At 46.3% G+C, this 11,831-nt stretch overlaps 1 pseudogene; it reads left to right on the top strand.

Moving 5' to 3' along the window:
- The first annotated feature begins 1,350 nt into the window (after window positions 1–1,350).
- On the top strand, window positions 1,351–2,791 carry LOC119316210 (annotated as a pseudogene).
- The last annotated feature ends 9,040 nt before the right edge of the window (window positions 2,792–11,831 follow it).

Below are 11,831 nucleotides of genomic sequence, written 5' to 3'. Positions count from 1 at the left end.
GTTAACCGTGAACACTAAATAGTAAACCGTGAACACTAAAATAGCGTTCTAGTTCAAACATTATTTCTGTATGTGATGAACAGTAAAATCAAAAAATATATAAAAAATGAAATTCTTTGGCATCGAAGATACATTGGTGCGTGAACAATAAAAATGTTCATTAATTCAAACAAATGTTCGCGAATATGGAAAAGTTATTCTTGACTTTAGAAAAATGTTCACAAACAATAAATTTTAAAATATCTTCGCGAACTACAAATATTGTTCGCGGGTAGGGAAAAAATGTTCGTGACTTTAAAAAAATGTTCGCGACTTTAAAACAATGTTAACAAACTTTTTATTAAAGTCACGAATATTTTTCCCAAATTCATCGTTCGCGAACATTTTTTTGAAGTAGCAAATATTTTTTCCAAATTCACCGTTCGCGAATATTTTTCTAAGGTCACGTATATTTTTCCCAAATTCATCGTTCGCGAACATTTTATTAAAGTCACAAACATTTTATTAAAGTCGCAAATATTTTTTGCAAATTCGTCGTCCGCGAACATTTTGTAAAGTCACGAACATTTTATTAAAGTCGCGAATATTTTCTCCAAATTCATTGTTCGCGACCATTTTTTTAAAGTCGCAAACATTTCATTAAAGCGATGAATATTTTTTCCAAATTCATTGTTGGCAAACAGTTTTGGAATTAATGAACATTTTACTGTTCATGCACCAGGTTATCTTCGATGCCAAAGAATTTCAGATTTTTTAATATGTTTTTTTTCTGTTCATCATGCACAGAAATGATGTCCAGAACTGTACGCCATTCACGTTTAACACCGCCAACTGGCCGGTTAGGGCGGGTAGGGGAGATTTTGGACCTGGATGACACACTAACTGCACTTTGAGGACCTGGATAGCAATTTTCATAGTTCGAGAACCTATGTGACACCCCTGAAATAGTTCGAGGACCTACGTTCAGTATTTAGGACTGTAGTTGTAGTGCATTCTCTTCCCGGCCGATTTTTGCGTGTGTTTGTTTTGGGAGTGTTTTGGGCCGGGTTTTATTCTTTATTCCTTTTTGCCTTTTAATTATAATTTTCATGATTATTTTCTTTTCAATTTTTCTAACCTTTCAAATGCATGAAATTTAGGTTGTGAACATTTTCAACTTCACAAGCTTTTTTTCGAATTCCATGAACATTTTTCAAATTTGATTAACTTTTTAAAAACTATTAAACTTTCCTTTTTTCTGAATCCATGTACTTTTTTAAATATTGATGAATTTTTTGAAATGCGTGATTGTTTTCCAAAATTGATGAACTTTTTCATGGATTCTATTGTTTGCCTTAAGCCCCGGTCATAATGACCGGCGCCACCAAATCAGTGTTGATGTCTGATGCTTCATCTAAGAGAAATGCAGCTGGAAACGGTGAAGTGAAAGACAGCGAAGTGCATCATCTTACAAAAGAAATGGTGAAGTGAACAAGATAACAAGAACCATTGCCTTCTCATTTATACGAAGAGCATCATCTTCCAAAAGAAATTGAAGATTATCAACCCATCGCAAGAACCCCTACATGTAAATGCTTCATCCAGCAAGCACCACAGAAATGAATGTCAGAAGAGAGACACTCGAGCTGGAGGCCACGATTCCAGCAGTTCTGAATCATAGAAATATCGGGTGTAATAGCCATCTAGCTATATAGCAATGCCTGCATCGGTGGATTATTAATTAGCAACATTACATACATCTTGTAGTATGAGACAAGTATGAGTGTTTGCTTGTAATCCTGTCTATTTTCCTGCACAAGTATCTAGGAATCACACAAGTATTGGAGTGAAACAAGTATCTAGGAATCACACAAGTATGAGCACAGCCACTCAATGTGGGACTAAACAAAATAAGACTGTCTATTTTCCTGCACACTCCACGATCGCAATTTAATTGGACGGACCAGGCCTATCACACAGATGGACTACTAACTAGGAGTTGCAACACGTCGGCCGTCGACCCCGGCACGGACAGTGGCCACCATCTGTTCATGATTCAGTGCTACTCGCGCACCAAAGAGTTGCTGTCCATGGGCGAGAGCATCAGTGCTGGTCCTTTCGTAGTAGGAGGCTATGAGTGGTTAATCGACTACTACCCTAACGGCTCAACTACATCTCTCTCTTTGTATCCCTTTTCGACGACCAAGACAAAGTGGATGCCAGGATCCATTTTAGTCTCGTCGACCAGGTTGAGAGGCAGACGCTGATGTACATTTGTGCAACTAATAAAGTTCACAGGTTCGACGGTGAAATTGCCTGGGGCAACAACAAGTTTTTGACAAGAGATGCCCTTGAACGATCGGCACATCTAAAGGGTGATTCTTTCACTATCCGATTTGACGTAATGGTTCGCAAGGATCCCAATTCCGAAGATGCCAGTGGCCACGACACCAAAGTGCTCCTACCTGACCTAGACCAACATTTTAGCATTCTCCTTCAAACCAAGGTGGGAGCTGATGTGACATTCGAGGTTAGTGGCGAGACATTCACTGCACATCGTTGTGTGCTTGCAGCCCGGTCCAAAGTATTCATGTCACAATTCTTTGGTCCCATGATGAAGGAGGGCAATAATACATCCGGTGTAATACACATCAAAGACATGGGAGCAAATGTGTTCAGGGTGTTGCTTAGATTCATCTACACGGACTCATGCCCTGAGATAGAGAAGGAATACATGGAGGAGGAAGGAATGTCACAAGTTCTTCATGTGAGGAGAAAGCGAAGCAATGGATATCATGAACCAATCGCATGACTAGATGCATGGCTTTCGGATGATCTAGGCATTTCGCTCGCTGGTATATATATCTAGTCCATGTCCATCCATCATAAGAGGCGTCTTCCTTCCTCCACCATAAGGCATAGCTTTAGATTGAAGCATGTAGTCCTCTAGCTAGTAGCTAGACTTGATTATTACTTGTCTGAAAAGTGAAAACAATTCCTGCATCGGTGGATTATTAATTAGCAATGTACATACATACATCTTGTATGAGATATTGGAGTGAAACAAGTATGCAGTGTTTGCCTGTAATCAAGCTACAGCGCCGCCAGTGGGTGCGAGGCGCTCCATCTGGTGCTCCCCAGCATCGTCAACTGCGTGGTGTATGCACAATCGCCAAAATGCTTTGGGTCCTGCAGGCACAGTACAATGTCCTTGAGCTCGGCTTTCGCATCATCGACCCCCTTGGCATCATTGTCTGAACTTTGTGCTAACAGAGTCCTTGACCTCTTTTTTAGAACCATCAAAGTCACAAGCCAAGAAGGTACGCGAAAGCTGCTTCCTAAGTTTGCCAACAAATCCTGATCGGCGCCAGTCCAATTGATGTGATGTGCGAGCACACCACCACCTACGTACGTGTATGCAGAAAGAAACTTATAAATGGCAACAATGAAACAACAATGGAGCATTACACAAAATAAATAGCATGCAGCAGCTGTCTGATACTCTGATTCAAACACAGGAAATCAAGGCAGGCACATAAATATCTCATATATGGTATGGGTTCACACTGTTAAGTTGCAGTTTTAAGCGACGGACAAAGAAGCAAACTCCGACGATGACGGCGACGATTGTATTTGTATGCACAAGAGCTACTTTTAGCTAGGAACCGGACAATTGTATGCTAGTACTCAACTGCCATATTACTAGTTCTTTACTCTGCTTTCCCCTGTTTTGGATAACTAAAGCCATCAATAGGTGTCGCCTAGAGACATAGGAAATCCACCCGCTAAACGCATGCAGACGCGCCCGGACATGTCCGTCCATTTTGAGTCCCTATTTGTTTCTGCATTTAACCATACTCGCCATTTCTTTTTCATATGTTCATGTCCGATCATTTGCATGTGATTGATGAAGATGAAGAAAGAGGAAGAAAAATAATAATAATAATAATAATAATAATAATAATAATACCAGAAAAGATGGTCTGGGGTCGGTCATATCCTATGCGACGGACTGACCGGGAGATTCAGCGAGCCCTTATGTCCTCCATACATTTAGTCTCAATATGAGAGTTCGTGGACAACCTAGATGTATAGGAATGGTATGAGGGGTTCGGTTGGATCACTTTTTTCTTCTTTCTCCTATCTGATCACTGACCGAGCGCATTCGTGTTTGAGGAGGATTTGAGAAAGCAAGCTATAGATGCTCTCAAGACTGAAACGATGGAAATGTGGTCACCGTAAGGATAACTCGAGCTGATCCCCTAAATTTTATAGGAGTAAACGGCCGAGTAATCTTTAGATGAGCACTTTTGCATCTCTAAAATTTTATAGTTTCTAGTCAATCTCCAAGATTTTGCAATGTAAAAAAATTTTGAGCAGCACAAACACAAATTTGATGCACACAAACACAAATTATGTTCAAATAAGTACATAAAACTTACTTACACGAAGTTCAATACCGATTCACAAAAAATTAAGACTAAACTAACCGAAATTTCTAGTCGCTATTGCTATGCGGGATTCCAACAATTTCTGTTCCTGCGGATCCGGTTCAACTCAACAAGACCACCTCAATCCCGTCACCGTGAAGCGTCTCGAGCGGATGACGCAATGCGAGCCGATCCGATCCTCATGGACTACAATGCCAGCAAGCACTACTGCATGGACGACACCGACGTCGCTGGCCGGTTTGGCGACCTGCCGGACAGCCTCCTGCCAGCCTACATGGGCAATGATAGCCTTCTGGGGCCGGCGACGGTATGGGTCGTCCCCTCTATCAACTGATCGGGTTCCATGCGGCTCGGCAGGTGACACTTGAGTCTCTTTTGGAGTCATCGGACAGTGCATGTCGCTGACAAGTGAAGACTTCGACGGATGCTACGCACGGCGTCTTATGTGGAGGCGTCAAGTCATGCCTGCTACCGGCACGTGCTACATAGTGGCTTTGGTTGAGATTCCTTCTTGCACACGTAGCCTAGAAATTGGGTATTTTTTATTTTGATTTGTTTATTAGGTTTAGATTAGTCCGAGTAGGACATGATTCGGCCATGTTATTATAGTAACATATAGCCAGATCATAGGCCGGCCGTGACAAACAAACGTCAGATTTTTTATTTGAGGACCAGCCGGCAATATTCCAAGCAATTCTGTTCTGATCCGATTCAACTAAATCCCTGCGACGACGCGACCTGACCCGATCCGATCCTCATGGCCGACTGCAAGCGCCGCTGCGTGGACGTCGCCGACGGCGCTGACCGGCTTGGTGACCTGCCGGACAGCCTCCTGCAAGTCATAATCTCCTTGCTCGGCTTCCGGCAGGCCGTGCAGACCGGCGTGCTGTCGCGGCGGTGGAGGAACCTGTGGCGCGGCGTGCCCGTCGTCGACATCGACGAGCGAGAGTTCGCCGGCGACGGCCAGACCTGGGACCGTTTCGAGGACTTCGTCGACCACGCGTTGACGTCGATCCCGCCAGGGACGCGGCTCGACGCCTTTCGCCTGCACGTGGTTAGCTGCGACACCGCCACGTCTAGCAGGTGGATCCGACGTGGCCTCCGCCACCTCCCGGTCGCCGTCAGCATCCACGGTACCAACGCCGGCCACAGCCTGGTCTCCTGGAAGCCACACGTATCATTCCCGCCCCCAAACCCCTTCAGCTACGCCGCCGCCGACGGACTCTGGCAGCAGCGGGGCATGTCGGCGTGCGCCGCTGGTTTCACCAGCCGCTTGACGACCCTGCGGCTGGTTGGCGCCAGTATCAGTTTCGGCTTCTTCCAGCACCTCGGCCGGTACTGCCCGACCCTCCAGGAGCTCCACGCTGAGAGGTGCATGATGCACCTTGTCTCCCTCGCCTCGCCCGTGCTCAGGCGCCTCGCTGTCATCGCCCCACTTTCAGCCCTCACTGCCGCCGTCGTTCCTGGGCTGGAGGCCCCCCGGCTCGCCTCCCTCCGCCTCGACATCATGTATGGCGGGGAGAGCAGCTTCGAATTCATAGCCGGACTCGGGCTGGCCCCACGGTATCACTTGCCGGCACTTACTGAGGCGTCACTCCGGCTCACGGACACGGCCGCCGACGTCCACCTGCCCGCTCACCAAGCTTGGGAGAACCAGAAGCTCAAGTTTTTGGAATCCATGAGTGGCTTCCTAGCCCTCCTTAACAATGTTGTAAGCCTACATCTACACGGGTTCATCACCATGGTAAGCATCGCATGATCAAGATTTGAAGACCACATTTAGAAATTTAATTATTCCAAAACTTAGAAACATGTCCTTTAGCTATACAATTATCATAAATATTATGGTCATATGATACGAGGATCTAGTAAGCATTCATAGGCATGCACTCGATCGCCAATCTCATTATATATATATATATATGTATATATTTTATGTGTGTGTGTTTCAGGCATTGCTTCAGAAGGAATCCCAAGAATTCCCAGTGTTGAATAACTTGACAAACTTGCACCTAGAAGAATGTGATGTCGGAGTCAATTACCAGGTGTTGACAAGCATCCTCAGAAACACACCTAACTTGGAAAAGCTTGCATTGCACCGGTGCACGGTACGCAACATGCACGCATGACACCTATGCTTGCTTTGTTTCCTTCAATAATTTCTAGGCTTGTTGCCACTCTAGCTAATCAAATAATCTCACATGTGCAACCATAGTTTGAAGCTCCCCCAATCACGACGAATAGGAGGAAGGAGACGGCATCTTCGGAATGCCATGGCTCAACTACACCAACTGTTTTTTGGTGCAAGAAGCTGAAATCGATAGAAATCAAGTGCAGAAAAGAAGATGAGACACACATGGCCAGGGTATTATCAGAGATTTCCAAGGGGATGGCGCCGGAGCAGTGGGAGCGAGTCAAGACGTCAGATACGATGTTGCATGATGATGGTTAAATATTAAATCTAGAAACAAGTGATATAGGATTTCGCAATCCATGTATTGTCTTGTGAAATGATGTTGTGTAATGTCATATCTAGGAATTTTAGTTAGCATGATTGCAGCATAATAGAGCTAGAAATGAATACATCAAATTAATGAATAATCAAAGGATCTACTCATTCAAAAAATTAATCTTCTCATGAAGTTGCCTAGTTTTCTGCCGCCAAGAATCACTTGTTTATAAAAAAGTGCCTAGAGTTGTTTTGCCAAATTTGGATTGTTTCATGACAAGTGCCTAGAGTTGTTCCATGATCAGTCTCCCGAGAGGCAGCCATAGGAGGAGGGAACGGTGATTGGAACGCGTGGTGACGGCTAGGATTGGCTACTTGATAGAGGCGTAGAAATGAAAGAGATGGAAATAAATAAATAAATAAATAAGTATTTAATCCTTCCGAACATCTACCACCATTAAAGATCCAAGTCAAGTCCTTATCAACTCAACATCAGGTCAGTGGCGGAGCCAGCGAATTGCCAAAGTCCGGGCATCTCGTAAGCTAAAATTTACTTTGGTCTATCAAACACGATAAGTATCATATATTTGAATAAATGTTATGTGCAATATATACACTGATGTTTTATAGATCAAAGAAGTAAATAAAAACTTGAATACAATACCAAATCAAATAACTCACCTAGTTGCCACTTGCCTTTAGCCCTAATTGTTGGCGCTCTGCTACTGGATTCCTCTTGGTCATGCCCTTCAACGGGTTGAGCGCTTGCTGCCGGCCTGCCGCTGCTCATGTGGTTAGTATCGACGCTGACGACCCAACGTCCGATCGAGCCAGAGTTGAATTCTCACTGGTGGTACAGGAGGATTCGCCGCTGTGGCGCCCGCGCTTGTGCTTCCGATCTTGACCGTCGCCCGCCGGAGTCATAGCCGAGGCCTGACCGCGTGTTATCTCTGATCTCTTTTGCAATCTTGCCGGCCGATGTTAATCTGGCTGCCGGGTTCCGTCAGGCGACGGTCTGACGAAGATATGCGGGCGAACGGCGTGCGTACCTGATCCTCAACGCTGGCGCCGCTCTCCGGGCGAGCCGCGACCTCCTCGACGATTCCATGCCATTTGTTGCACGCCAACTGGATACGCCCCCAATGGTTCGCCATCGCCTTGGAGTCGCGCTGCATGTAGACGCCTTTGAAGTAGGGGTCGACGAGCTTCCGCTCGTCGAACTCGGCCTTGATGCGGTCCCAGTACGTCTCCAAGCTCTAGTTCGCGCCGGTGGCCGGGTCGAGGCAGACGACTTTCCATGCTTCGGCAAGGCATTCCTCCTCCTTGGACGTCCACTTGATGCGCGGTTCGCCTGATCTAGCCGCCCGCTTCTTCTTCTTCTGGCGCCCCTTCGTCGGAACAGGAGCCGGCTCCTCCTCCTCCTCCTCGGGTTCCTGCGCTTCGTGCGCGTCCTCGCCGTAGACGTAGCCGAGCTCGGCCTCCATGTCGCCGCTGAGATCCACTACATCGTCCTGGGTGGCGAACCCGGGAGACGCGGCGGCCGCGGTCGATCCTGTCGCGATGATGTCATCCATGTCGGCTCCCGTGTCGTCGCCGTCGCCGAGGTGCGAGAAGGGCAGCGGTCCACGGTAGAGATGGGGTGTCGGTGTGGACGCGTAGGCGGCAGGCAGCGAGTAGTTGTATGGAGGGTACTGCACGCCGACGAAGGCGGGCGAGGGCGTGCGCGTCGCGGGGTGACCATGAGGGAAGGTCACGTTTGGGTTGAACCCACCGTGCGCGTCGCCGTCGGCGTAGCCGGGCGACGATGAACCCCATGGAGATCCGACGCCTTGCTGTCCCCAGGGCGCGTACTGGGCATGGCTGACGACGGGTGGATTCATCCCCGCCTGGTCGACCGATGAGGAAGACGCCGCCGCGCGCGCCGCGTTGTCGCGGGCCTTCTTGGCTATGGCCCTGTTCCGCCGGTCGGCGGTGACTGCTTCGCGTCGCTGAACTTCCACCCTCCACTCGGCGTTCGACAGGCCCGGTGGCTTCGATGGCGGCGCCCTCGGCTTCCTCTGCTTCGGCTGGGCCATGGTGCCAGTCGCGGTTGCCGCCGCGCGCGGCATGGCGTACTTCTTCGGCGGCATGGCGACGACTGGAAGGCGAGCGGGAGGGGGTTTGGCGGGAGAAAGGGAGAGAATGGCGGGAAGAAGGCGAGAGAGCGAGAGAGATGCGAGGGAAAAGCGTCAAGAAACGGCGGGAAAGAAAGGCAAGCATTTCAAAGGCGAGGCAGATCACCGGAAGAAGCCCGCCATGCGCACCGGTGATCACATGCTTGCTATGGTCAATGATTTACACTACGTAATCTTTGGAAAGGGTCCCGGTGGACTAGCTGTTCCGAATGACGCTGAGGGACATGCACCCATGTGGAAGAAGAAATCTATATTTTGGGACCTACCCTACTGGAAAGACCTAGAGGTCCGCTCCTCAATCGACGTGATGCACGTGACGAAGAACCTTTGCATGAACCTGCTAGGCTTCTTGGGTGTGTATGGGAAGACAAAAGATACACCTGAGGCACGGGAGGACCTGCAATGTTTGCACGAAAAAGACGGCATGCCTCCGAAGCAGTATAAAGGTCCTGCCAGCTACGCTCTTACGAAAGAAGAGAAAGAAATCTTCTTTGAATGCATGCTCAGTATGAAGGTCACGACTGGCTTCTCGTCGAATATAAAGGAAATAATAAATATGCCAGAGAAAAAGTTTCAGAACCTAAAGTCTCATGACTGCCACGTGATTATGACGTAACTGCTTCCGGTAGCATTGAGGGGGCTTCTACCGAAAAACGTCCGATTAGCCATTGTGAAGCTATGTGCATTCCTCAATACAATCTCTTAGAAGGTGATCGATCCAGAAATCGTACCAAGGCTAAGGAGTGATGTGGCGCAATGTCTTGTCAGTTTCGAGCTGGTGTTCCCACCATCCTTCTTCAATATCATGACGCACGTCCTAGTTCATCTAGTCGACGAGATTGTCATCCCGGGGCCCGTATTTGTACACAATATGTTCCCCTTTGAGAGGTTCATGGGAGTCCTAAAGAAATATGTCCGTAACCGCGCTAGGCCAGAAGGAAGCATCTCCATGGGCCATCAAACAGAGGATGTTATCGGGTTTTGTGTTGACTTCATTCCTGGCCTTAAGAAGATATGTCTCCCTAAATCACGGTATGAGGGGAGACTGACAGGAAAAGGCACTCTTGGAAGAGACTCAGTAATATGCAGGGACGAATATTCTTGGTCTCAAGCACACTACACAGTTCTACAGAACTCTACCTTGGTGACCCCGTATGTCGATGAACACAAGAACAGTCTGCGCTCCAAACACCCGGAGCAGTGCAACGACTGGATTACATGTGAACACATCAGGACTTTCAGCAGTTGGTTGGAAACACGTCTCAGAGGTGACAACACTGTTTGTGATGAGTTGTACTTGTTGTCCAGGGGACCATCTTTGACTGTATTGACTTACAAAGGATACGAGATAAATGGGAATACATTTTACACGATCGCCCAAGATCAAAAGAGCACCAACCAAAACAGTGGTGTCCGCTTTGATGCAGCAACCGAGAGCGAAAAGGACACATATTATGGTTACATAGTGGACATATGGGAACTTGACTACGGACCTGATTTTAAGGTCCCTTTGTTTAAGTGCAAATGGGTCAATTTGTTAGGCGGCGGGGTACAGGTAGACCCACAGTACGGAATGACAACAGTGGATCTGAAAAATCTTGGGTACACTGATGAACCGTTCGTCCTAGCCAATGATGTGGCACAGGTTATCTATGTGAAGGACATGTCTACCAAACTGAGAAAAAGAAAAGATAAGGAAGCGAATACATCATACGATGAGCCAAAGCGCCACATAGTTCTTTCAGGAAAAAGGGACATCCTGGGAGTGGACGGCAAGACAGACATGTCTGAAGATTATGAAAAGTTTCATGAAATTCCTCCCTTCAATGTCAAGGCTGACCCAAGCATCCTGATAAACAATGAAGATTATCCATGGTTACGGCGCAATAAGCAAATGACACAAGCGAAGAAAAAGTGAAGACTTTCTCCCGCAACTTTGTAACACACGAACATGCTACCATTGTCCGTTTTGTACATGCACATGCTATGTGGGTGAAATTATGATACCATCCCAACTTTCAACTTTTTCAGAGTTCATTTGAAATGCTTTCATGTCTTATGGTTCGGCCCTCGTAATACCATGACCATTAGTCCCTGGCCCATGCAAACTTTCAACTTTCAACTTTCCAAAACTAATGGCACTAACAGAAAGTTTATAATTTTGGTCCTCACCCCTGGCCCATGACCATTAGTCCTGGTTTGTGCCACAAACCGGGACTAAAGGGTTGGTCCTCGTTGCGGGCAGAGTTTAGTCCCACCTCGCCAACCGAAGGGGGCTCACACCGGTTTATAAGCCCTTCCCTCTCTGCCTTGTTGAGCTCCTCTCAAAGTGAAAATAGATGCCCTAATAGAGAAAAGTTTAACCTAAATTCATAGTGAATTGATCTGAAATTCGTAGAAATTTACTAGGAATTTAGGTTGAATTTTCTCTATAAGCTCATCTATTCTCATTTTTTAGTAAGTTAATCACAAACTTGTGATTCAAACAATTTTCAAAAAATTCAAATTTTAACTATTCAAATTTGAAAACTAATGGCACTAACAAAAAGTTTATAATTTTTCTAAAACTAATGGCACTAACAGAAAGTTTATAATTTTTCTAAAACTAATGGCACTAACAGAAAGTTTATAATTTTGCTAACCTAAAAGCAAACAGAATTATAAATGAAAGCAAAAAACAAAAGAAAATAAATAATGCAAAAAACAAATCAAAAAAACAGGAAAAAACTATTTTTATAGTAAATTTAATCAGAAAATAAAATAAATAAAGCAACAAAG

The sequence above is a fragment of the Triticum dicoccoides genome, chromosome 6A (genome assembly GCF_002162155.2).
Source record: "Triticum dicoccoides isolate Atlit2015 ecotype Zavitan chromosome 6A, WEW_v2.0, whole genome shotgun sequence".
Lineage (NCBI taxonomy): Eukaryota > Viridiplantae > Streptophyta > Magnoliopsida > Poales > Poaceae > Triticum > Triticum dicoccoides.
Note: the sequence above shows the minus strand (reverse complement) of the source record. Positions and strands in the feature narration are given on the sequence as shown.